The sequence below is a fragment of the Aythya marila genome, assembly GCF_965140915.1.
Source record: "Aythya marila genome assembly, chromosome: 10".
NCBI classification, from domain to species: Eukaryota; Metazoa; Chordata; class Aves; order Anseriformes; family Anatidae; genus Aythya; species Aythya marila.
The window spans coordinates 4,440,153-4,467,835 of NC_139051.1; the positions used below are offsets into that span (position 1 = coordinate 4,440,153).

A 27,683-nucleotide genomic window follows, 5' to 3' on the forward strand; every position below is an offset into this window, starting at 1 on the left:
TTTGGGGCACGAAGGAAATATCTTAGAAGTTTGCACTTCTGTTAGGTTTGTGGTTGGTCTTGCTCATCACTACTTCGGTGATGGGATCACAGCAGCAAAGCCAGCACAAACGGGGATGGGGGAGTTCATTTAACCGGGGCTTATTTTCACCATCCCCATCTTTTGGCAAAGCTGAGCGTGGAGATGGAAGAACCTCGAGAGCTCTGTTTTCAAATGGGCAGCAAATGGGGTGATTAGAACTTGAGATTTTGGTAAAGGAGTCTTGTAAATGCCAGGGATATGGGCAGAAACATGCTTTTTGGTCAGGCAGCCACATTCCCATGTGCACACCTGTGAGATGCTCACTCGGCGCTCTTTAGGTTGAAGAAACTGGTCTTGTGTGTTGGAAGAACAAGACCCAATTTCCATTTTGCTTAGAAGCAGCAGACTAGTACGTTAGTCTGTGTTCGCTGGCTAGACTTATTCTGGCTAATGTTTGCCAGATTCTTCTATTACATATTAAAATAAGATCTTTTGAGTGGGTTTTATTTTTGTGCGTGTTTCAAAAAACTAGGCCAGCCCTAACAAGCACATTTTTGTTTTTGTTTTTGCATTTTGTCATTTTACATATTGAAAAACGGAATGCAAAAAGAAAAAAAAAAAAAAGCCTGCTAACATAAAAAAAATATATATAACTTTGCATTATTCTGCATAAGTGTTAAAATCTGACTGATAGTCTGTATACACAAACTGCTTTTTATGGTGTTTCCTTTCCCCACCCAAAGATCACAGATGTTATGATAAAAATTAATGCCCTTTTAGTACATGCTTTTCCTTTGTAAACTCGGCATAAATAGGGTCACACGGTGCATTTGTTAGTAACAAATGCAGTAAGATTGAGGTACAAATAGTAGGCAGACATTAATTTGTCAGGGCAGGAACTCCTAAAAGAAAATGCAGAACATTTTTCCCTCCTTAAATCCAGATATTTCAATATCATAAAGTTTTTATTCTAACCATCAGGAGCATACCCCTGTTTGAAGAATTCAGCTTTAAAAAATGTCTTTGTAAATTGAGATTTTAGGACTACCTATTTGGAGGACGTTCTGTATGATAAATGACCTTTATAAGGCAAAAAAAAAAAAGTAATTTTGCATGTCTGCTTCCTAGGATATGTGATAATAATAAATGAACATTTTATATATCATTATATATATATCATGGCAGAACAAAAATCAGAAGATATATTATTCATTATTCCTGTTACTTTATATTTAAAAGGCAAAGGTTTTTGCTTCTTTGCCAAAACAACTGCTACAGAATATATTTGTAACAATCCCCACAAATATGAAGGGTGGAGGGATCTTCTAGGTCGTTAGTAGTGAAGGGATGCCTTTAATTGTATTCATTTGAACATTAATACATTAATGCTGAGATTTGAGTACTGTTACTATTAAAAATTAAACTGGAGGGACAGTGTGCAGATCATATGCTTTAGTGTAAGTTGTCAGGTGCAGTGTTTGCATATTTAGCCTGCCATTTCAACATGAAAATGGATGTTTGAGACTGGGTTTGGCTTTCTGAAGGACACTTTTTTTTTTTTTTTTTTTTTTTTTTTTCCCCTCGCTGGTTTCATTCCTTGCAGTGGCATTTCTTTTCATGGGTACATTTGCACCACCTGAGCAAAAGTTGCACTGATTAAAATCAGAGGAGGATAAGGAGTAACTTGTTTGCTGTCCTGAAGTCCTCTTGTTCTTCTCCCCTTCCTCCCCCCGCCGTGTCCGCAGCTATTTTGCAATATGCAACCCCCTTCGAGCACTGCCTGCGGAACTGGAGTAGCTCTGGCATGTAGATTTCCCAGTGGGAGAACTTGTGTGGATGGTAATTTTAATGAGACCTGATTTAAGCAGTAGAATAGATCCATAAAACTAATACAAGCAGACTTTCAAGAGCTCTACTATTTGTCAGGGCAGTGAATTTTAGAGGTGCATCCATTGGCTTGGTAAAGAATATTATCATCCTGAAAACTTAACCCGTATTAATTCAGATTGTTTCTATGCAAAGTACTACTGAGAACTTCTCAAATCCAGGGCAGGCCAAATATAGACTTATTTATTTTTCAGGCTAAACTTTCGTCCAAAAATCATGCTAGAACCACAGGACCTGAAGGCTGTGCTCTATATGAATGAATGCAAAGTCTGTACGAGTGCACACAGCTGTTTCCGAGCTGTGATAAACCCTTAGCTCTGCTTTTTCCCCCCTCGTTTAAGGGCACTGCTCGGTCTGTACGTATTTCAACCTCTTCTATTGTCACACCTAGTTATGTATGGCAGTAACACAGTTTTCGTCTGTCCTGCATATACAGGCGTTACACCCATCCGAGAACCTGAACCATGCTTCAAAAAATACACTTTCTGGCTTTTATTTTTCGTCCTGGTGCTCAGGAGCTTCCCTTGCTGTTGTTGGAAATTGTCTAGTTCTGCTTGGCCTTGCTAAACTGTTTTCTTTCCTCGCTTTCCTTGCAAGCCCTCTCCCTCCGTGGTGTGTCTTGTTTTTATTTTATTTCTCCAGCTAGCTATCTTCACAGCAGCTATCTCAAATGGCAGTGAGAAAGAGAGCAGGTGGGGGAATTCAGGGAGGGAGCTGGGCCTGCGCGATGCAGGGTGGAGGTGGCAATGGAAGAGCTGGAGCTCATTGAAGGAGGCTGGGGAGACCCAAAAAGCAGCGGAGAGCAAGGGGGGAAGAGGGCAGAGGAGCAAAAAGGGGGAAAAAGGAGGAGGGGGAGGATCGATGGAGCCAGAGGGCGAGGAGGAAGAGGTCAAGGACTGATGTGCTCTGCCCCGTGAGCCCACCCAACTGTCCCTGAGAGCCCGTGCAGAAAGGAGGTGGCTGCCGCCAGAGCAGCAGCGGTGACGTGCATTTAAATAGTGCAAAAGTTTATTTGCTTTTTCCTCGCAGGATATGCTAAGTGATTTTGCAGTTTGAGTAGAGTGGCATTATTGCACTTAGCTCTGCATTTATTAAATAAATTTGTTCTCCAACTCGAGTGTTAAGTGTGTATTATGAAACCTCAGAGCCAGTCTTCGTGGTTGCAGTGTGCAAATATTTTTAAAATTATGTAATTAAACAGGGCTTGGGCTGCAGTGTCCACTGAAGTGATTTATTAATTGCATGGTTTGATTAAATTTAATGTTATTTTAGTTTATACAGAAAGGGTCGGTATCTTTTTCGCAGATAGGGACATCTTACAAGGCTGTCAGTGATGGTTCAGAGGTCCTTACGAGGAATCTTTAGCACCCAATTAAATATTAACCAAGAAGATGTGACTCGTTCCTTCTCTGTCCCTGAAACTGTGTTTTGACATCTAAGGCTGGTGATAAAACTTTGCTCTGCAGAATCACTTGCAATGCACTCCATTTATCACGAGATTATTTCTAAATTAATCACGCTAAAAATCTTTCCGTTGTAATTGTGCTGGGGCTCAGCGCTGTGTGATGTGTGTAAATAAAAAAATGCCCTTTTAATTTCACGTTAACTGTATCTAGCCGCTCCTGCAGCCAAACTGTATCTGTTTCCGTAGAATGTCATTTTAAAGGTATTGTGGTTACTGAGCGGCAGCTGTGATTGAAAAGTATGTAAACTAATCTTTAGTTGCTCGTGTCATTTTTATATTCCTATGTCAGAACACAAGAAGGCTGCTTTAAATTTGTCTTTCACTGTGTATTAATTTTCAAGTCTAATTTTTCTTGGGTTAAAGCGTATACTGCGTTCCCTAGTACACATTACCATTCAGTGCCAAACTAAATGGCTACTTGTGAAAAAGTACAAAATTAGTTCCTGCTTGATTACTGTAAAATACATATTTATTTTTGTAGGGACGCTTTTTATTACCAGTACATAAAGTACAATTAGCCTGCGTGCTATCAGTGACTTAGAAGAAGAAATAATCAAGCCCCGTGCATTTACCGCTGTGAAGACCCGTAAGTTTGAGAGCTGTGCATTGCTTTCCCAGAAACGAGAAGGAAGGTGCAAAGGTTTTTTTTTTTTTTATTATTATTTATTTTTCCCCTTTCTAGGCTTGCCCTGTGTGGTGTTCCTGCTCTTTTAAATGCAGACCATTTAAAATTAAATCCTCGGTTAATATGTCTGCATAAGAACTTCTTTGTCTCTTGATGCCCAACCATTGAGAATTCAATGTGGTTGTGGATAAGTATTTATTCATACCATACCTCACACCTGATCCTGTGTCAGTATGACATCACCCTTGCCACAAAGATTTCTGGTGGTTTAAAAATGTTCCGTTGTGAAATAAGTGGGAGAGGTAGAAAAGGGGCAAGGAAGGCAACAAAAATAAACTACTAGTGGGATTTGATGGTTTGCCAATTAGAAAAAAAATAAAATCATATTCTTAGGTCCACACGCTGCCTTTGATCCGTACACAGGACTTCCATTTGTGCCAGTGGCTGTTGAGGCTGCAGAGGGAAGGCTGTATATGACTTAATTTGTATGTTGTGGGAAGTACGTTTTCCTAGCATGTGGTCTAGCTTACTTGAAGAATCTGAAACGCGTTATAAATGTAAATGCTGTGTTTAAGTAAAACTTCATTATGTTTTGGTGGTTTCCAAAAATGCACAGGATTTGACCTTAAAGTGTTATTTCAAGGTGTTATGATGTATGAGCTAGACTTTGTAGTCTTCTAAATTAAATCTTTGAACATGTTATTATTGTATTTTGGCATTGCCAAGATGTAGTTCTCAGCTATTTTCTGTCACAGCCTTCGTTTTTCCTTACGAGAGTAAGGAGATGGGGCCGGATCCTTCTGGAAGGCGCGTGTGCGGGACAGGGAGCGCCATGCACTGACCGTGGTGTGGCTCAGGATGGGTTTGCCCCTTGGGTTTGGGCTCGAGCTGACGGTTCCCCCTGGCACACAGCTCGGCATCGAGGTGGAGCCGGTGCTTCTGCAGCGTGTCTGCAGCCACCGAGGGCCACCGCTCCACTGCAGAGGCCCACGTAGGATGTGGTGAGCAGTTCAGCGTTTGGATCCCGATCTGGTTTGTATATAAAAGGGGTTGTGTTTCTGTTTGGAAAATATGAGCCCCTTTTACGTAGCCCAGGTGCGGATTAGCTCTAAACCATTCGCCCATTCCTGTGTTTGTGGGAGACTGTTTTCAATTCTGACAAAGAAGCCGTACAAGTCAGGCCATAGAAACAGCAGAAGCAATCCAAAAAAGGATTAATATATTTATATATATATTAACAAAGTGTTTGCGATCTCAGAATGGTAGTCTGGATGTAAGAACAGACATAACCGCTCTAAGTATGCCTTCTCCCAAAGAAAACACTGGCAAAACGTTTCCACCTTTGCCTCCCACCTGCGCTCAGGGCTTATGTTTCTGCTTCCCCACCCTGCAGCCCTGTGCTCGTGCTGAAGCAGGGCGAGGAGCTCTGCCAGCCATGGGTGCCATCCATGCAGTTGGCCCCTCGTGATGCAGGGCACAGGGACAACAACATTTGGTGTCTCCTCGGACCACCAAAGGCCCGTGATGGTGGTGGCGGTGCCCTCGGCCTGCCGAGGAGGCAGCAGGGCGGGAGGCTCAGCCTCGCTCTGCCGCGGCGTTTCGGAGCACGGAGCGGGGTTTGGGCTGGGGTGTGTTGTTGCAGAGAAGTCAATTAAGAATAAGAGCTCTGAGTCAGCAGCCGGGGCTGCGGCCATCGCGCCTGAGAGCGGCCGCCTTTGAAGTGCTGTTTTTGGTAGCGTTTTCACGACGCGTGCTCGCGCTATGAATCACGATGGTTACGCGGGTGATTTTCCCTCAAGAACGGAGCCAACCCCAAACAAACGCGGGGCCGCGCTTTCGGTCCAACGCGCCAGGCCCGGCCTGCTCGTGGGAGTGCCCACAGGGCCGCTGAGGCCGTCTGTCTGTCTGTCTGTCTGGACGTGGCGAGGCTTTACCCCCCCATGCGCTTGGTGAGGGAATGAGCCACCACATGTTGGGCATCCCCATCCACAACCCTCCTCATAGACCTGGAGCTCCCTGCCTTCCTCCCCAGAAGCCCATGGCACCACTCAGGGTTTTCATGCGCTTTATCTTGGGGTTTGAAAGAGGATTCAGCCCCAGGCTGCTGCCCATCCTGTGGGTTAGGGGAAATGTGTGCCACTGCCCCTGGGGAGGAGAAAACACCTCGTGCCTTGAAATAGCATTTCAGTGGGAAGACATTGGTCTTTGCCATGGCTCCGGGATGGTGGGCAACTGGTGCCAATATTTGATGTTCCAGATGGGAACGACACGTAGGGTATATATCCCCTTCCCCTTCTGCATAATGCCCTCCTCGCATCCTGCACGGGGCGATGCTTAGAAACACACCCCGAACTGAGTTCAAAATGGATTGCTTACCCATGTTTCTTGAACAGATAATTTTGCTGGCACATTATTATTCACCCTCTGCTATTTTCACACTGTGACACTAAACTAGAGAGAAGAAGAGATTGAAATTTTGACCGGTACGTTATCCTGATACCTGACGCACTGTGTCGATATGAGAGTATCTTTACCACAAGGACTTTCTTAGTGGTTTTACAGATCCCAGTGTGAATAAGTAGAAAAAGCTGAACTAATAGCTCAAGAAGCAAAAATATTTTTTTTCTTAAAGAAATTGATTAACATGCAAATATGTACTGTATGCATATTAAATATCATTTCAAAATGTGATGGGCAGGAAGCATAAGTGATGCCATTTGGTTTTGTGGCATCAGTGTGGGTTGATTAAGGGGGTGGGGATAAATTTTGGGGATTATTGATATAGCATGAGTAGAGCCAGATGGTTGTATTACACATCTTTTGTGTTCTTGTTTGCTTCTTAAAGCAGTTGCAGAATTTTGCCCTGGGCAAAATTTACTCTTTGCTCGTATGTTCCCTTGTGAATCTACTTTTGACAAAGTACTTCACAAAGAAGGGAAACACTGTGCTCCGCACCCGCAAACTCATCCCTTCCCTTCGCATTTGTGAAGTCAACAGCCCTGTACTTATAAAATATTTTGCAACTTGTGAAATAAATTAGCAGTAGGTGCAAGTTCAGCGTGTGTGTTGTTACCCCTCTGTATGTGGTATTGATTTCCAGTGTGTGTCATTTTTTAAATTTTCCTCACAGTGTTAATGGAGATGAAACTGTGGAAATGGCAGCCAGTTTGTTTTAGTGCACTAGTTATGTAGTATTCTTCCATTAAAGAAATGTTGTCTTAAAGATTAATGAGCTAATTTTTCCACTACTTTTTTTTTTTTTTTTTTTTTTTTTTTTTTAAGTTTTGAGATTGTGGTATACCTGATTCATGTTATCAAAAACACATACTTTGTGGTATTCAGGTTGAGTGGGAGAAGGTTGTGATAGGTAGGTGGTTCTTAACTGGGTGTTTGTGACATTTGTTGGAACTGCTTATCACCGGAACCACCAAAATTTACATGTATTTGTTATTTCCCTTTGAAAGCAAATTATGCTTTATTTCCCATAAAAAGCTGAGTTTTTGTAAAAGCTTTGTAAGAAAGAATTTGTCTCCCTTCTGGCTGGTTTGCACCAGCACAACTCCATTGACTCAGCTGGGTTTCCTCCCACTTCGCATCACTGTAGGCCCGGGGTGACGAGGGCCCTCTGCATTTAACAATTACAGTGGAAATGATCGTGACTGTAAATATGTTTTGCCTCTGTGTGAGGCGGCGTGCTTGCAGAAACGGAGTGGGCTCGCCTCGCTCACGGTGGCGGGACCGTTGTCGGGACCGATTGCTGGCTCTCCTGCTCGCAGACACCGCCTCAGTGGCTCCACGCCTGTGTCCCCTCTCTGGGCAAAGCCGACCCGACGTTTTGCCCAGGTTGTAAGCGGCTGCTTCGTGTCCTTTGTTGGAGCCAGGAGCACTTGATGTAAAACTGGGCAACGAGCAGCTCTGACCTTATTGAAATCTCTGTCTAGTTCAGTCACAAGTCTGAGGCTGAAGCAACTTGCTTCTAATAATGATGCTATTGTGCTCATCCTATCTGATCGGTTCTTGAAATGTTTTAGTAAGTCTATCTTACAACATTATAAGAAGATAATCAGCTGCCTTAGAAGGTCCCCATCTGGAGTATAGAGTTCTTTTACTGAAAGATGTTTTGCCTTTCCGAGATAGCTCTCGCATTTCATCATCTGTTGTGCAGAGATGAAGTGCATATGAAAAGTCAGTGACTCTGAATCCATCTGTTGTTATTATTTTCCACTGATAATTGGCTTGAACAATGAAATGTCTGTGTCTGTAGCCTTTGAAACTGTACACCCTGTTTATTTTCTGGAGGTCTCGCTCCACTCTCACCCCCCCATTTTTTTTTGTTTTGTTTTATTTTGTTATTTTTTTGTTGTTGTTTCATTTTCTCTCAAGCTCGTAACTAGTGGAGCTTGCATGAGGATGACATCTTTGACTCTGTGCATCAGTATGTGTCACTCAGCATCTAAAGCTTGCCTGCCAATTTTTGTCAGGGTCCTATGTCTGTTCTGTATAGAGTATAGATTAGGCTTACAGCAGGAAGACTGGCAGACCCAGACTTCGTATATAACTTAACTGAAACATAGTATTTATTTCACTTTATTAAAATATTAATTGAGTTCGGTGTCTAATACCTATGGAATTAGATACTACCTGTAATTGTATAATATATTCAGTTGCATCCAGTTTTGCACAATGCAGGGTATTAATATTGGATTCCACTAACAGCAGTTCCATTAGCTTGCTCAACCAGTATGAGATATATATGAGCAGGGAGGCATAACTACCAGCCAGAACTGCCAAAACAGTCATTAGAAGCTCCATTGGGATGGACAAAGGCTTTTACACAGTGATATACTGATTAAATTTTGTTCTATGGTTTATTTGCATCAAGGTTAGATCACTATCATCTATGTGAAACGTATTATTTAACACCTTATTTGGAAGGTCATTTCAATGCAAAAATAGTGAATGATACAGGGGGCTCTAAAATTTCTTGCAGGATTTTTTTGTGGGGGGTGTTGGGGGGAGGTTTTTTTCCTGTTAGGCTTGACCAGCTTTTCTTAGCAATTTTGTTTTGACGTGGTGAGCTTAATCCAAGGAAAAGTAAAAACTCCCTCCCTTCTTTGTGAGTGCTCAGCTGAACTGAACACACTTGCTTCTCATTAGAACCTTTAGTTATATCCACTGTCCTTTGGATCCTCGAGCACGTGCTGCAGATTATTTCAGTAAATGTGTGCTGCTTCTTTTAAAGCCTGAATCTGCGTGTGTCTGCCTGCGTGCACCGGTGTGTGTGTGTGCGTAAGTGGGCTTTCAGAATGAAATTTCAGTGCCGAGAGCAGTCGTGTTGTCCATGTTGCACTGTAGTCTGGAGCACAGGAGAGTAAGACAGAAGAGTGTAATCTTATTTGTGTTCCAATGGCAATCATTTAATGCTGCAAGTTATTAAAAAATAATTAAATTACTAAACCCAACATGTCGCTAGGACTTAGAACAGGAGGTCAATGTGATTTGACTCCTTAAGTTAGGAAGGGACGCTGGTGAATTCCAATTGCTTTAAAATTTTGCTGCTTCATTCTGTTTCTGGTATAGAAATATGCACGAGACTGAAAAATAATTTATTTCTCTAGAAGCAAGAGTAAATCACCGTATATAATTATGTATATTTGATTATAATAATAAATGCTGAGAGGTGCTTGGTGGTTATCACAGTCTCTAATTTAGTTGTTTTTGGAATTAAATATAGTCTGGAGGGGTTGTTTTGCGAGACTAATATTTTGGAAATAACGTTTTTAGGGGAAACTTAAGAATTTTTCCTTTTCCCCAAATAAACTACAAATAGGTGTGCATTATGCAGTGATTCAGAACAGCTAAAATAGATTTGTATGTGGAATGCTTTTTATATAGTAAATAAAACACAGGGACAGTACAAGCGAATTCAGATTTAATATGTCAACTCAATCAAAAGTCTCTATTAATTTCAAAACCTTGTTAAGAAAAACTGGGCTGGCAATGTACTGGATTTGACTACAGTTAATGAAAATGAATTTTACAGGTGGTGTTTGGTTGTGTTTCTGCTTTGGTGAGATGGGTGGCTGAGCCAAAGCAGGCACAGCACACGATTCATTTCTTTTTTTTTTTTTTTTTTTTTTTTTCCAGAGCAATGCTTAGATTAGAAATGAACGTTTGGCATTGAGTTGTTGGTGCTGTTGTTATTTACTATTATACGAGGAAAGCGTTTAGCTCTATGATTTGATTTGATTTTGTAGCTCCTATCCCCTTAAACAAGCTGTGTAGCTTGTCAGAGATCAGGACAGGTAGAATGCACAGCAGGCGTCTGATTTGAGCCAGTTACTCATTTGCTGAGTGTTTGTGTTTATGCAAAGGGGCCTCTTCCTGCATATTTAATCTAGAGTAAGGCAGTGGCTTTTGTTGTGTTTAGACCACATACCTTCAGTCCTTCCTTACACTGCAGCCAGTGTTGAAGCACAGAAAGGCTGGATAGTCAAAAGTGCTTTAGTGTTTTCAAACTCTCAACTTTCTGCAGTTGGTTGGGAATTACTGTACGTACAGCCCTCAGCCTTTTCTTCCTCATTAATGGGTAAGTTTGCACTGCGGTAGAATAAGATACTTTTGTTTCTCTTCCATTTTAAAAATGCAGAAAATGTTTGTTTGTTTGTTTGTCTGAATTGTCCAAAGCTCCTGAAGCAAACCTGGTCCGTTCAGGGAGTTTGTTGCAGGGAATTAGACGAAGAATACAGGTGTTTCTGGAATATAGTTGCGAATAAAGTCCTAAATGCCGTGCTGCAATAGGCAGGTATTTGCGGGGGGGCGGCGGGGGGAGTGAGTTCGGTGTTATTATTCTTTGTACTAACAAATCCTGTTTTGTAACTATCCTGAAGATAATGCTTCCATTGTTAGCTAAAAGCTTTCAAACAGTGTGCAACACAGAACTGCAAAAGCAGCAGCAAAAAGAGAAGAAGGAGAGAAAAAAAAAAAAAAAACTCTGGTCTTTATTGTTTCCTTAGCAAGGGTCCTCACTAGAATGTCTGCGCTGTAATAGGAAGGTTTTTCTTATGTGGAAATTGAATCGTCTCTTCATTGATATTAATAGCACACTAGAGATGTTAGCCATGATGCAGAGTACCAGAACTGTGGAGTAGGAAACCTGATATTGCAGGGGGAAAAAATGACAGTCCTATTGCTCCTCAGTGTGGGAGACATCCCTCCATGAGAGCAGAGTTTGCATAATGGCATCCTAGCTTAACTATTTACTATAGGTATTTTAATCTCGAGCTCTTTCTTTTAATATAGATGTAATTACTCTCGCTCGCTCTCGCACTTATTAACAGTGCAGCTCGGTTTCTGATTCAGTCTGAACAAATTAGTTTTAAAAATGACTTTCCAGAAAATCCATGCGGTGTGCCTGCACAATGTATACTGTATATGCAGCATACGCTGCCTTAGGAGAACGCCGGGGTCCAATGAGAGGGAATTGGTATAAAAAATTAAAGAAAAGATGACAAAGGGCACGTCTTCAAAGCAGACGATTGTAGTACAGACAGCGTTGGGAGAAATGTGGAAAATGTGCACCGAGGCCAGAAGTAGTAGTTTTGGTTACCAATTAACTATTTCCTTCGTTTGAGTAACTCCTCTCAAACAGAAGAGTGTGCTGTTCCACCACATGTTGGAAAGTGTGAGAATCTGAATAAAATTTCATCAACCTTATTAAAATGTGTAGGGACTTTGGTCTTCTTGGGTACAAATCAGCCCACAGACTCAGAGGCATTTATTAACAATAAAGACTGCCGAGGGTTTTTAATAACAAAATTACAAATACCATATCTAATTGTAAGCGTATTACTTTTATGCACCAGTTAAAAAAAAAAAAAAAAAAACTTTTTATGAGGAAAAGTACCTCAGTCAAAGCACCTTGTGTGATTAGTGCTATTGTATTCTTAAATTTTGATTGATAGAGATAATAGTTTTCACTTAAAAATACAGACAGGTACTTTAACTTTCCATGACAATAGCTATTTGCATTTCTTTTATCTTTTTGTTTAACATTTGTGGGGGTTGGGACGGATTTGATTATTAACTCTTATTGCACACCGAGGTAAATGCTAAAACAAAGCTTTTGTTAAAGCTTCAAAGGTAAAACAGCAAATATTGTTTTTAGCCTTCAATATTTCCCGGCTGTGCAGGGATACCTCGCCGGTCCCTCCCCATGGCCGTGACCAGCAGCCGCGCTCGGCCGCCAGGTAAGAGCCGGGCCCTGGCGCCGGGCCTGAGGGGCGCTGAGGGGGCCGGGGGCCCTCGGGGCGGCTCGCTTCGGCCCGCTTCGGCCCTGCCCGGCTCGGCTCGGCCCCCGGTGGCGGCGGTGAGCCTCGCCGAGCCTCGCCGAGCCGTGCCGGGCTGCGAGCGCTGCCCCTCGGCCGGGGCCGGCAGCGGCTGAAGCGAGGAGCCGAGAGCGGCGCCCAGGTCACGGCGGGGGAAGCGGCAGCGTTTCCTAGGGGTGTCGCTTCGCCAGGCAGCCCTGAGTGACTGCTGGGGGAGTCTCGAAAAGTAACGGGCTTTTTTTATTATTATTATTATTCTTTCCTTTTTCCTTTTTTTTTTTTTTTTTTTCTTTTTCTGGCTTCTCAGAGACGCCACAAGCCCTACGCCCACAGAGGCGAAGGGGAAGGGGTGCTCCTGCCATGCCTCCGCTGAGGCGAGGTCAAGTTGGCAGGAGGGCGCTGGAAGCAGCCCCAAAGCGGCTGAGGCTGGCACCGAGGCTGGCACCGAGGCTGGCAGAGTTATTTCGAGGAGCAGGGGGGGATTGCGAGAGCGTGGAGCAGGCGGCAGCGCTGGGGGCGCAGGCTGGCCGTGCTGGGGAGATGGCCTCGCACCCTTGGGTGGGCTCTGGGTGGGCTCTGGGTGGCTTTTGGGGTCCTGGAGTCTGCAGGGCTCAGCTCCCATCTCTGGCCAGCTCTGGTGTGCAGAGCGCTGCGTGCGAGGCTAATAACCGAGCCGTCACTGAGAGATGCGAGACTGGCAGTCGGCGTGCAAATTCTGCGTTGGAAGCGAGCTGTTCTGAACTTGTCTGCGAGCTGCACCCGTGTTTCCTGTCAGAGCTATTAAAAAGCAGGGCAGGGATGGAGCGTGATTAGTTCTGTAGCACTGGCTTACGCCGAGTGATTCTTTTCCAAGGTTACAGTGGACTTGAAAGGTAATATTATTTTGAAAGGGAAAATGTGCCGTGCCTAGCTTTGTCCTCGTGCCGTTATTTATTTTAATTTTACTTCTGTTTAGAATAAATAAAAAGCACCAGCCAGGAATTCTGAACAGCCTGCTAATGACTGAAAATGAAAATGCGGTACGATTTGCTCACTCCTTCCACCGAGAAGCAGCAAGGCAGTGAGCGTTAATATCCCTGGGTTTTGGCCTGTACCAAATCCATTTCCCCCTCTTCAAAGCGAGGTGAAAAGAAGTGCACTTAGGCTCTCGCAGTTTTACTGTTCACCTGCGTTTCACTTTCTGAGGAGGTGATAATGACTCCTGGTAAAGAAATTCTCCCGTACTGTGCCCTGTGATATTTAGTATGCACTGCGCAATAAAAAGTAGGCACCTTGATAATGGTCAGAAAAAAATAATTTTCTTCAGAGTATTTGAAATATTTTCTTTAATATATATATATTTAGGTCGCTAGGTTCCTGGAGGGGAAAAAAAGGGGGGGACAATAAAACTCAAGAGGCTATTCTGAACACCTTCACAGCAGTTCTACACGTGACCTGCGTGTGTTGGTACAGGTAGCCCAGCCGAGTGCACTGATAGGAAACCTGTCCACAGGATTGTGCCCACAAGCATGCCTCACGCCAGCTGTTGCACTTCCCGATCAGTGTACACCCTGTATTTTCAGGATTGAAAAAAAAAAAATCAAATGAAAACTATTTTTTTTTCTCTTACACATGTATAGTTAACAAAATCATTGAGTGCATCTGTTCCCTTACAGGATAACAAAATAATAATAATGACAATTGCAAGGCACATTTCAGGCTGTGTGTGACTCAGTGAATTTTGAAGGGAAGGAAATAGCTGTATTAGATGGTTCACTTTATTTAGATGAATTTATTGCACAGAAGTGCTTATTTTGATTAACAAGTTTTGATATTTCAAAGCTTTCAGGAGAACTGCTAGTTAATATTTTTAATCAGACACATTAAATATATTTCAGCTGATCTTATCTGAGAAAGATCAATGGAAATAAAAATTCAGAAATATTTTTTTGTTGCACTGTTGTGTGTGTGTGTTCTCTCTCTTCCCTCTCTCTCTCTGAATATAAAGTGTGCTTTCTAGGTAATGACAGGGAGATTCCCTCTCTAGTTTAGGTTTCCAGTAATGATTTGTAGGCTGCTCAGGGCTGGGACACTGGCAAAAAAAAAAAAAAAAAAAAAAAAAAGTGAATAGTTCTAAGCAGGGAAGCAGTTCAACTGATGTGCTTCTTTCCTGTATAAAATTACTTGCAGCCAGATTGTGTGGGTTCAAGTTCTTTGTTAATCTGTTTCTGTCTATACCAAAGGCTATTCTATTTGGATACTAATAAAAATGTTGCTCTTTTATTTTGGACTTTATTCTGCAGAACTGTCTATCTCTGTATATTCTTCATATTTGTGGTTAATTTGGCTTTGCAGTAATCACATGGAGTTGGGACTCCAACCTACAGCCTCAAAATCACCTCCATGTCCTGGTGGAGGAGACCACTAAATTAAATAAGTGTTTTGGGGATCAAAAGTGCTAAATGGCCTGACCCAACAGCAGGTAAAATGGCAAAGCCCTCTTCTCTTTTTGTCTTGTCCCCTTGTACCAAATGAAAAGGGCCTGATCCAGAGCAATAGGGGGTCTTTCTCTTAAAGCCAGCTGAGAACATCATGGCACTGCCTCAGGTTGTGATCTTTTTAGGATTGTTAAGGGCTGTCTCTCCAAAACCCCGTTGCAAACAGCTATTATAAAAAGTACTTCTGTATTCAAGGATTTCAGAGTGCATTAGAAAAACATTTACCTATCTTGCAGGTGGGTAAACTGAGGTGCTTGGCGAGCAAATCCGATGTTTTCAGGAATGTCTGGTAAAATCTGACCAGAGCAAGTAGTTTTGCTTGGACTTTTCCCTGTGTGTAATCCCACTTAAGCCAGTGGGACTGTGTCACAGGCGTTTGGAGAGCTTCCCTCGACAAATGAGACACGATGACCACTAGTGCTCGCAAAGTGGATTTTTGTGTGTGGTTTGGTTTTCTATTTTAATCATCTCCTTGAGGGGAAATATGAGTATAGTGAAGTGTCTTGCTTTGGTAGGTTGGGATTTTTTCTTTGTTTGCTCCACACACACACTTGCAGTGTTGATGGTGCTTTGTGTTTATCTTAAAGACAGCGTGATGGAAGGAATGTGTGTTGCACACATCAATTCACTCACCCATATAAACATTTTCAGGAGGAAAGTCTGTATTTGTATTTCTGCATTTTGAGATACTCAACTTTTAGACTACTAATGAGAAATTTTCACAGGTGGGAACAGCTGTCTCTGCTGCTCATTTTAATTTCAGTGCTACGTTATCCAAATTTTTTGAAATTCAGGTAGCTTATAGAGCAACTTAGACAACTAGAAACGAAAGCAGCCCAGGTATCAGTCAGTGACTGATTCGTGGGAAGAGCTGAAGTCTCCTGAACCCTCGCTGCCTGTTGACCTTTGTTGACCACATTTGTCTCCCCTGAGTTAACGTCGGGCCAGTGTTACCAGGTTTCCTTGGGGTGTGTTTGTTTCAGATATATAACAACCATGTTTAGAAAAAGTTAACCTGTCTTTTACAGTACTACCAAAAGATTTATTGTATGCACTTTTTATGCAAACGTGTAATTTTCAGCAGTTTCCTCAAAAAGTACATTTTAAGGTTGTTTCTTTTGCTATCAGGAAGAGTCAGGGTAGAAATGAAGTCTGCTTGCAAAATACTGCCAAAGAGAGATCTGACTGCCAAATACCCAGAAAATTTATAAACCAGATAAATATGAAAAGGGGTTTAAAGTGTCAAGTCCAAGATAACCCCTGCTGCAAAGCAGGATAAAAGCCTTTATTGTTGCTAATCTAAGAGCACATCATATGTCAAAGGTCATGTATTTTACATAAAAGATGTATTGTTTTACATACTCTCAGGAAGGTGAGACCTGACCTGTTATGATGGAGTAGTGTTATGTCCTTTAGAGTGCAGAATCGGTGCCTTACACATGTACCAGTGAAGCTCATAGAGCTTCCTATGCAGCAGACTTGTACACAGCTTGGCCCCTGATCTTCTGGTATTTTGCTGCGAGTACTGTAAAAAAAAAATATAAAAAAAAAATTTTAAAAAAAAAAAAAGAAAAAAGAAAAAATGCCAGTGAGCAGCAGACAAAACCAATATTCATTTCATCTCAAGGTAACCTTTTTTTTTTTTTTTTTTTTTTTTTTTCCTGGTGAAAAATAATCAGTTTCAATGGTAAAGAAGTAATGCCTCATTCTCACTGTGAAAATATTTTTCCTTCCAAAATAAATGGCAGATGAGTACATTTTCTTTTGAAATAATTTTGCGAAGATTCTGATTTTTCCCAGAGGTTGATATTTCACTACTTCAGTAAAAAGCTTCACCTACTGATGTAAATGGCATAAGTTACCAGTTGGTGAGTTTCACAAACACCCCCAAAACTCCACCTCACTGTGTGAATTTTGTGAAACGGAGTTTCACGTAGCACTGTCTTACACATCCACATGTCACTGACTTTCCGTTTCATATGATGTCATCTGTGTCGGCAAATTATCGCATATTTCTTTCTGGCTTTACTCTATATTACTCTGCACCCCTGCAGCAGAACATTAACATTTCAGTGGAATTGTTATAATTTTACTCTTATTAAGGTATTCGGTCAATTGATGTGGAATTAATTCTGAATGCTGTTAGTGGTTTGAGTGAGTAACTTGATCTAAATTAATAAACAAATGTTTTTCTTTTCTCTTGTACCATATGTTGATCCCAATTACATGAACAGAAAGTGGCAGATTGTCATGTTTCTTAAAAGATTACATACTCTTTTGCATAAGAGAGAGTACACAAGATGCAGTAATATACAGGGTAAAAAAAACTGCACGTGCTGTTTTCTCCCTCCTACTTTTTATAAAGATGCACTTTAATTATTTCTCTCTTTAATACTCGCTGTTCTTACCACCTTGGCATACTTGGTGTGCTCTGGTTGTGCTTAACCAGAAGAAATCCCAAGACAGTAAACAACTTTTTGAATTAGGCGTGGAAGATGCAGCTAGTTTCAAAAGCTTATGGAGGGCTGTGTCTCTGTAGAAAAGGATGAAAAAGGAAAGGATCCAGAAGCTAAAATAGACATGGTTACAACCGGTCTTAAAATGCCTTAAGTAAGGAGAACCCATTCAGACAATAGTCAGCTTTCTGAAACAAAGGACTGAACTCATATATTATTCAAACTAAAAATAGATTGATAGACATCAAGATTAGGAAAGTTTATGCTAGAGAACAAAGATGTCTCATCTCCATGTTCTTATTTTTTCTCCTCCCTTTCTTTTTTTCCTTCCAAAGACCCAGTTGTTCTTGTTGAACTGAAGAGCCTCACACGGGCTGGTACTGATAAGCAGCAGCCCTGTGACTTGATTGTTTTTATTAACTCTCTCTGAAAGTCATTCACCATTAAACACGATTAGATTCATTTGTTGCTTTATTTATGTTTGTACTTGCAAATGTGGTGCCAATGAAAATGCTTGGGTGGTGCTGCTGACGCTGACCCGGTAGTCATGTGTGTTGCCTTCTTCTCTGCAGGGTAAGAAGAGTGACTTCTTCGGGTGGCTGTAGCTGAAGATTGCTTTACAGGAGCAACTGGAGAAGGTAAATACAAATACTGTTGTACACATAGTTTCTGAAGCATGTCTGAACCAAGGACCTGATCCTGCAACCCCCGTGAACGTGCCTAGTAAAACATAAGCAAGGGCTCCTCTGGCAGCATGGATGAGAACCGCAAGGTTGGGCTTGGCACCGAGCTTTTGGAGCCACTGCTGTGCCTTAAACACGTGCTGTGCCTGGGAAGTCGATGGTTTAGGTGCCTGGTTTCATTCCAGGAGAAAGGCCTCAAAGATGCCCTTTGGGGCTTTCAGCCATGTGCTGTAGGGGCTGTCTGAGGACCGAATGGAGCCTCTTTGTGAGTGGGAAGGCCCAGCTCCAGTTCCTCTTGGTGGCCACGTGGCTAGCCCATGGCTACTATTCACGGGTGCTGGGCTGGGAGCTGCAGCAGCCCTGCCCTGCAGGAGGGTTCCCTTGTTGGGGCAAATCCCTGGGAAATGAATGGTCAAGTTAGCTGTGGTGCTGCTTCACCCTGCCTTTACGCTCCTGGGTTTACAGCAGTGCACCGGAGAGCAGAATTTAGCTGTTAATTTGATTGCTTATTATCGCTGCAAGAATTAAAACGCATGCTTTTTAGGCTTTTGGAACACAGTAAAAAGGAAAAGAAATATCACTCTCTGCAAAACGATTTTTATTTAAAGCAACATGTAAGTCCCTTCCTTCTAAATTAACTCCTTACCTCTCTTCTGGTCCAAAGTTTCGAGTTGGAAAGGAATATTAACATCACAAAAGTGGTGATTCATAAAATTAACTTGCAGAAGACAGGAGTAACGCAGATCAGTGTTTGGTACTGAAGGGTGTCATCTGACTGAGGTTCATATGGCTGCTTTATAATCACCTTCTTTCAGAAATTAATAGTCGGTTAAGCACCATAGCAACAAGCAACACTGATGTAAGCGCTGAGCAGTGGCTGCTGTTCGCTGTGATGTCAGTGTTCGTTAGTACTGTTCTCTTGACCTTGTTTGAATATAAAATGGTGATTTCATTTTAAACTTAGAATTTTACGGAGTGACTAAATGCATCAGAGTGAATTAGAGCTATTTTTATTTTTAATTTTATTAAAATGTACTTCAAGAGAGGAAAAATGTCCCCGTTCTCTTCTGTTTTAAATTAAAATAGATCTGAGGAAGATGTGGGTTTTTTTTTCAGTTCTTTGTTGCCAAAAATATCTATTTAGTGAGGATGAAATTCACGAAGTTCAAGAGAATAGTGCAGTCCTTGGCCATCCCCATGATATATGTAAGCTGTGTAATATATGCCTCTCTTCAAGATCTGAATATCACAGTTTTTGCTTGCTTGTTTGTTTTCTTAATGTTGGATCCCATGGAATATTAGATGCATTTCAGCTACTGAAGAAAGAGCAGATCCTGTAGTTTAAGATGGTGCCTCCTTGCCCAACAGTGATGTTCCCCCTGTGGGTTTCTGTGAAGAAAGGAAACAGACAAAGTCCCAGGTGTATCAGACTGCCTCAGAATTTGCGGGATTCTTGTGGAGCCATGGTCAGTGTGGGGCCATGATGCTATGTGACCTGGCAAAATTAAGAATTTTGGTTATGATAAATGCAAAACGCTACCTGTAGACCTCTTTTCAAACTGCAAAACAAAATTCACAACCTAAAAATAGATTTTTTTTCTCTGCATCCTTAAATGGTAGGACTTGGTTATGTGACAAGGTATGGATTTGTCCTGCTTTCGCTGCTATGTGGGGTGCTCTTTCCAACAGAAAGCTATTTGCTCCAGGGTCTGTCCATAATCTTGCAAAATGTTTCATAAAATAAAGCCATGAGTGATATGTGGTCTAAGAAACTGGATGTCAAATTTCAACTGGGTGAGAATTGAAACTGCCGAGATAATAAACCATGAGAATAGGAGATAGTAATGGAAATAGTGATAGAGTCCTAATTAGAGCCGTGCCACTGAAACAGGGAAGGTTAAGGGTTTGGTTGATTGAGTTTGAGCTCAATTGCTTGATAGCTTAATTTCAGGTGAAATCCCATCTTCGGAGTTAGCGGTTAAGCCACTCAGTGCAGCTACAGAGCAGGACTCTGTACTCCTTGAGGAGCGGCCGTGTGGCCCTGAGCGCCCCGGAACATTGGCGAGCCTGGCCTCGGGCATGCGGAGTGGGATGCAGGACAGACCTGATAAATAGATTTTTATACTTGTGTTTTGTTTGCTGCTTTTTTTTTCTTTTTTTTCCTCTCTCCTGTCAACTCCAAAGAGCTCTGAACAGAGGCGCAGACTGAATAGATACAGCAAGGGGCTTTGATGGTTAAACCTTCAGAATTAAGATGTTTACATTCTCCTTTATTTAGCACTGTTAGGCATAATGCCTAATTATATACCAGTTTTTCCTCAAAGTAAGAATTTGAATTGAAATGTTTGATTTGGGGAGAAGGGAGGGGAAATGTATTTTTACAGAATTATGGACAATAGTGTTAGTTTTCCAGGAGCATTCATTTGTTTAAATGTATGTAAAAGCATTTTCAATAATCAAACACCATTCAGCGAGCATTGTAAATCAAGGATAGCTTGCATGTTGAAAAATTGAAAAGTACAAAACATGCTACTAAAGTTGTACATTACCGATAACAAAAGACACATGCAGACTTTAAGATAGCAAAGATAGAATCCTTTAGAAAACCCTTAACAGGGGGAAAAATCAACACAAAGGATTTAGCAAAGTTACACTTAGTTTAAAATTCCAAATCTTAATGCTTGCCAGAGTTAAATGTTGATTAAATGCCGATAATAAAACAGAAGCTGCCTTCTGTAACTCAGCATTGGATGATGGTCAACAGATAAATCTGTGGGTCTGAGGTCTAACTTTGAGTGTGTGTGTATACGTATATTTATATATATTTTCTCCCTTCCCTTCAAGTTAAGAGAAAGGTCAGAACGATATTTTTTTTTCTTAAGCTCAGTACAAAAATGGGTTGCACAATTTGTGTGGAAAACGAAGTGGTTTTGGCACCAAAAAATATTTTTTCATCTGGAATCTCCCCATTTTGTTCCATCAGGAAGAGACAGTGCTCAAACTGGGTTGGTGTGTTGCTGTGCCACATCTTTGCTGGCCTCTGCATGCATCTGCTCCTTTGTATTTGCGTGATTCATTAACAGGAGGAGCTCCAGACAAAAGTTAAAACCCTGAAACAGAAGTTTGTTAATAGTGTGTGCAGCTTCTCCTAGGTGCTCTTCTCACTGGTTGCTTTCCAGGAGACGTGCTGGTGAGGTCCTTACTTCTGTTTTCTGTACAGGCTGATGACAGTGATACTTGCACCTCAGGTGATGGGAAGTTAGTAGGGATGATGTCTACTGAGTTTGGCACCTGGATTTTTCCTGCTTTTGACCTAATGGTCTTAAAGCATGTTGCGGCACAGAAACAGCCATTGCTCCACAAAGATGCAGTGTGTGGCTGTTCATAGGCCTTCTGAGTGTGTTGTAGTCAGAAGTACGTGACGCAGCAGACAACTTGCTGCTTCGAGATTTTCTCCCGTTTTCTCTGCAACAAGCCCAAATTACATATGGCCATGCTGGAAATATTTTGCCTCAGTGCTTATAACACAGCCAGTAGGGATCTGGGAGGCCCTTCTCAATGTCTGCTGCGGGTGGGGTGTTGGTCATGTAGCTGAAGCTGTCAGTGTCTGTCAGGACACAACTAAGAGTGGCTTCGTTTACTTTCTCATTGTTGTGAGAAGCTGAAATACCCATCTTGCTAAGACCTTTGAGTTACTCAAACTGAAGAGTAAACTCTGGTGCAAAGTCTTTCTGTAATCCGTAGTAATAGAAATTGCAATATTACCTGCGTGTTCCGTGATAAACACCCAAAAAGGTTGTGTGTGGACCTTTGGCAACACAAACTTGTTTCAGGACCTTACCTTGTTTAATTAAGGTTTATTCCGGAGATGGGTGAAGCTGTGAATTTTCTGAAGCAATTGGGTACAGAAGATTTAGAAAATAGATTAAGACATTTTGGAATAATTTAGAAGTATTTGAGCAAATCTCATTAACATGGACCACTAGCATGCTGTATTGAAGACTTCAAAGATCTGTCAGAGGAGTTCTTTCTGTGCTATTGTCTGCCAGCATTAGCAATCTCAAGAGAACATCATTCTTTTGTTTGCTTTTGGCCCATTTAGCTTTTCTTCTGCTCCTTAATGTTCCTTAATGTATTATAAATCTTCAAGTGGGCTGGTAGAAAAATACGTTTCTCAGCTTTGAGATAGTCAGTGGCAGGTTTTGATCCTCTTGTCTGATGCTTTTGGACCAAATCCTTCTGGTCTTCATGAAGAATGCTAGAACGAGCCAGATTTGTCCAGTATTTTACATAATCTCGCAGTATTTCTTCCGTTTAACTTATGTAGGTGCTCAGTATGATCTTAAAAACGCCATTACTGATTTGCATTACCTCATGCGTTCACAGTACCATTATTTGTTTCAAACCTGTGAAGATCTTGAAGCACAAGACTGAGTGGTTCATGTACACCTCCAGACTGTATCCCTGCAGTGTTGGGCAGGTGTTGAAGGTGTGTGGCCTGTGTCATTTGGGAAAGGAGTTGGCTGGACTGAGGAAGGAATTGTGAACGATGTGGTAGGAACGGCAGCGGTCGCGTTACTCCAGAGCCCAGGCGCGGGCTGCAGATCAGGTAGCCTGAGCTCGCGCTCTGTCACAACCACAAAAGCAGTGGCGATGGCAAGATCCAGCTCTAAACAACCTATTTCTGAGTTAAGGATTGTTTTAAAGCTTGCCCCTGTGCCAGGGGCTGGTGAGGGCCGTTCGCTGGGGCCGGTGGGCAGCACTGCGGCCTGCTCCTCAGCGCCTCAGCCAGAGCCTCCGGGAGGCCGCAGGCTGGAGAGCTGCCTCAGAACACTGCTGTGAAGGCGGTACATGTTTCTGCTTCACAAAATCCAGGGATGTGAGCAAATGACACCAGAAATAGATCCGTATTGCATATTTCATATTTTATTTGGTCATCTCTGAGGTCATTGCCTGTTGCCTTCCACCATGCCAGGAGCAGATCTTCCGGCATGCTTCACTTACGGTCCTGCAGCGGTAGCAGCGATATTTTACAGTGGCAGTGTTACAAGCCCAGTGATGTTAGTGGGCATTACAGGAGGCCACCCTTTTATTTGGTAGCTCATACTGAAGCCAAGGCATTTAAAAAAAAAAAAAGAAGTTTTTGGCCCTGATTGCCTGCCCATATTTCTCATCGCAACGTATGAAAGCATTTTTCACTGCTGCTAATGGCAGGAACTTCAGACGCCACCTCCAAGATGTTTAATTGCTAAGTGTTTCTCGCAGTGCAATCTGTGAATTTTAATTTGGGGCTCTCCCACCTCTGCCGGCCATCTACTTTGCAGTATGTTTTGCGTAATACTGCTTAATTGCTCAAAAGGGTCATTTCTGACTCTGAGCTCACTGTTTATTTTTTTAGTAGGGTAGCACAAACATTTGGACATTTTGTAACTAAGACTCTGACGTCATTTCCATTGCAAACCATTAATATCAGTAGTTTATAATACGGCTTTTCAGAATACATTTTGTTGAAATATGATGATGTCTTATTTTGTTTAAGAAAAATAGAATTGTTTTCTCCTTTTTTTTAAAAAAAAAAAATTGAAGATAAATTGGTATCTTTTGAGTAATAGGTCAACTTTCTTCTCCTGCCGTACCCTTTTTGTTATTTTTAATAGCCCTTGTGTTTATCCGTATTAGCTGTAAGACAAGTGTTTCATTTAATTCTGTGACATGTTAAGGGTCAGTGGATCCCACTGATGGAAGGAAACGTCTGTGGAAGGGCACAGCATTTCCTGCTACTAGGGCACTTCCACCAATGGAACAGTGGGACACAGGCATGACATTACTAATTGTTTGTAAAGATCTTAGAAATAGAAAGTGCTACATTTAAAAGCCAACAGCAGCATAAATCAATAAAATAGGCAATGAGACCATTTCCTTTTTTCAGGGGAAGGGGGATTTTTTTAACCCCTTTTTAACTGGAAAGACATCATGCAGTTAATTTTACAGCTTGTGTTTGCTCTATTGCTGTCATCAGTCTTCCTTTAAATTTTATTCCAATAATAGGGGAAGATAATTTTTATTGGATTTTTTTTTGTTTGTTTGTTTTTTAAAGCTTTACTGAACACAATTGGAACATTGTTAAAAATGTTATTATTGGAAAACAGCTGAGGAGTGGTTTCTGAAGAAGCACAAATTCTTTTGCATCCTTATTCGTCTGAGGTCTGATGTCCAATGAGAAATAAAGTGTGCTTTTATTGTTTGTTTCCCTTTGTCTTAAGGAGGAATGGATGATTCCTTTTGGTGCTACTTGCTTAGAGTATTCAAAGCTCTGAGCTCCGTTTTGGAGAATGTTGAAATAAACCCACAGGAGGTCTTGTAAAAGTTGTAAGAAATTGTAAGCATGTCTGCTGAGTCAATTATATGAGACAAATTGCCAGGGTAAGGCTGCAAGGTTCCAAACTTGTTATTTACTCTCTGCCATCCTTAAAACAATTCATTTTTGCCTTTGATTTCACAGCAGATAAATACATGTTTTGGAGGAAAAAAATTATATTAATTAGACAAAATATTATGTAAAACTTAAGGAAGTATCTGGATTTGTGTTGCTGTAGTTAAAAGCAGAATTTGGCCTATCCTTCTTCTGAAAGTTGGAAAACTGAAAAAATACAGTTTAAAAATGCAGACTTTGGCTTTTTAAAACTTCTTAATGAGACCTGAGTGCAGGAGGCAGTATGCCTTAGAACATTTGAATTTTAATGTTGAAGTTACTCTTTAAAAAACAAAAAACACAAATCCCAACTTGAATCTCTGAGAGCATTCACGATTTTCTGCCGAGTTTATTAACCCTGTAAGGAGTTCCAGAGAATTACTTAAAGAGTAGCATAGATCCCACGTCTATAGTGTGTCCTGGCTAGTTCCCTAAACTTCAGTGTAGTTAGCGGGTTGTATGTTGATGATATGCAGGCCAGCTGGAGCCATGGATAACTTGGTTTGGAACATATCCTGATCAACTGTAGTACTTTCTAGATACTTGATAAGGTCCACAAGTCCAGTAAGGGCCCTCTCCTCCTTTTCCAGTCTCTCCTTTTCCATCCCCATCAGCATGGAAAGCTCGGAGCAGAGCTGGGGCACTGGTTGTGTTTGACAGACCCGGCTCCTGCTGAGCTCAAGCCGTGGTTCCCAGCCGGGCAGGATGCAGCAGCGTGGTGCATCCCCATATCATGCTCACCTCGCCGCTTGGGGAGCCTGTCTTTGAAGCTGCCCTGGAAGGAGCTGCTCGAGGGGAATGCTTGTAGTGAATCTTAACGCTCTTCTTGCATCTGAGGCGTAGAGCTGTGTGTGTCTGTCCACCCTGGACATCTGATGGGCTGCCATAGGGGAGCAAACTGCCTGGCTGATCCATTGCGTGGGAATATTGGGGTAGGATTTTGGTGAGGTGTTGATGCTGTTTGTCCCTGAGATTTAATCTGTTCTTTCCAAACTCCCTTCTGCTGTGTTCTCTCTCAGATAGCAGTGGCCATCTCAAGGTGCATGCAGCAAGGGGAATGCTCAGGGCTTCCCACCAAACACCGTGTGCTGCACTACGGCTATGGGGGCACCTGTGCCAGGGAGAATGAGAGATTTTCCCATGGGAAGTCATCAGTAATTGAAGTGATAAAAGATGGATGTGATTGTGTCTGGCACCTCCTCATAGCTGAACTGGTGGTTGAGCTTTAGGTTCTGTTTCTATTCCAGAAGTGATTTCTGGTGGTATTGCCACGTGTAATTGTGGACCTTGGGAGAAGTGTTGAAAAACAGTTTCTTCTCCTTATTCTTGCCTCTGCCTCCTCCACACGAGCTGCAAGTGCCAAGGCTACAGGACTGCGAAGAGAGCTGCTCCATCATGAGTTCATGTACCATCACCTCCCCTCTACCCTTCACTCGAGTCTCCTCTCCTGTCTGTCTTCACTCATAGGAAGAGCACTGCTGCTATCGGCAGCATTACGGGACACGGGCAGAGGGCAGACCCCAAAACGCCTCCCTGAGGGGCCCTGGCCTCTCCCTCCCTGCTGATCCCACTGCAGCTGTATCTGGCCAGGCACAAAGTCCCCCGGCGAATGGGACATTGCCCATCTGCTAAGAAGATCTGCCCTAAAAGGCGGAGGAGCACGGGGTTAGGGGTCTTCATGCTCACTTTCACTTAGGGCGATGGAGGGTGGGAGGAGGCTGTGCGGGAGGCAGCATCCACAGGACAAGAAGCTCTTTCCAAGAGAAGAGGAAAAAAGAGGTCTAGACAAGTTTTGTAGACATACGAGGAGACCTTCTTTTGAAAGCTATCTGTGTACAGTTATACCTGATAATTTCCCCAGATTTTCTCCCCTGTTATTGACATCCCGTCTGGTCACTGCCCATGAAGAGCGATCTGTGGCATCATCTGGGTAAGACCTTCGTACGTCTCTGTGGGAGAAGTAGAGTTTATCATAGTTTTATATTGGGTTTCCCTCAGCATGTAACTGGATGCATTAATAGTGACATGATCCCGGTGTGACCTGGACTTTAATGGGTTTGAACTTGGAACTGTTCAAACATTAAGAAAAAGCCCTCGCTCCCTGCGTGTATTCAGCAGCTGCTTTTTATATGCAGAACCCTGAGCTGCAAAGGTTCAATGGCGGCGTATTTTCAACTTTCAGATGAAAAGGACTAAATAACTGCCAAAAACCGGGCTATTTCTCTCCTGATGCAGATGTGTGACTGCCAGGACACACATACATCAAAAAGACAACGTGCCTCTGAGCACTTTAAAACCTACTGCTTTGTTTTGTTTTGCTAGAGGCAAACAAAATGTCAACCCCCTCAGTCTTGGGAGAGGGTTTGTGCTGGTAACGTGTGCTTCTCTCAGGGCATGGGCCTGGGAGCCAGGATTTGGGGTTTGTTTCCCCACCTCTGCAGCTGAGTCACTTCGTGGCACGGGTACTGTTTATTCTGGACAAAGCTTTCTTATTTTTTCTTGACTTTTGTATGCTGCCAGCTGTGCATGATGTACCATCCAGAATATACTCTTTATCGTGTGTCAAACCTTAGCTCTGACAGCAAAGCTGTGAGTTGATTTTCCCATCTGCAGCGAGAGCCAGGTTTGTCCCTCACCCCCCTCAGAGGGACCTTGCAGGTGGGGTTTATCTGTCTGTTGTGTTTTCAAGTAGCTCCCAAAGGTACAAATTGTTCCTTTTTTTTAAAAAACAAACAAAACCCCTGCGTGGCCTAATTTCTCCACAGCTTTAGAAAGTGTCCCCCATTTCTCTCCTGCCTGGCCACGAACCTAGGAAGGCTTCTTTACCAAGTTTCCACTTGAAAGTGATTCCATTTGCCAAGTTACCAGCTACCTAAAACCAGATGGCCATAAGGGAAGGGCTAACACCAGCCTGGCTTTACCAGTACGTGCAGAGCTTTGCAGTCATGAAGTAGAAGTTAGTCACCTGCCATCGGGGCCATTTCCACGGAGCGATGATGGAGAGACCCGGAGTAAAGAAGTCTCTTTGGAGAGCCACTGACAGATTTACTGACCACCAGTTCAGGCTGGATCACCGCTTCTTTTTAGTGTTCAGAGTTGCCATGCAGCTACTTTCCTTATTAAATTGTCAGATTAGGGCCAGGCAGGTGGTTGTGTTGTAATATGTGGGTGCTGTGTGGAAAAGCGAGCCTGCCTTGACCTGCTCCCTGCTTCCGAAAGCCAGGGCAAACCTCTGCTTTGGGGTATCCAGCTTCAGAGAGTAATAAGGGC

The 27,683-nt window shown here is 42.4% G+C and overlaps 1 protein-coding gene across 6 annotated transcripts in view; it reads left to right on the plus strand.

Moving 5' to 3' along the window:
• The window catches only part of FOXP1 (forkhead box P1), a 364,978-nt gene that overhangs the window by 133,468 nt on the left and 203,827 nt on the right, over positions 1-27,683 (plus strand). For 5 of the 6 annotated variants that reach the window (XM_082768411.1, XM_082768410.1, XM_082768404.1 and 2 more), the window contains one exon: positions 17,831-17,896. The gene's annotated coding sequence lies outside the window, so the exon portion shown is untranslated. Of the gene's footprint in view, positions 1-10,444; positions 10,588-17,830; positions 17,897-27,683 lie in introns of those variants that run through there. The other variant, XM_082768405.1, reaches the window with a different exon arrangement.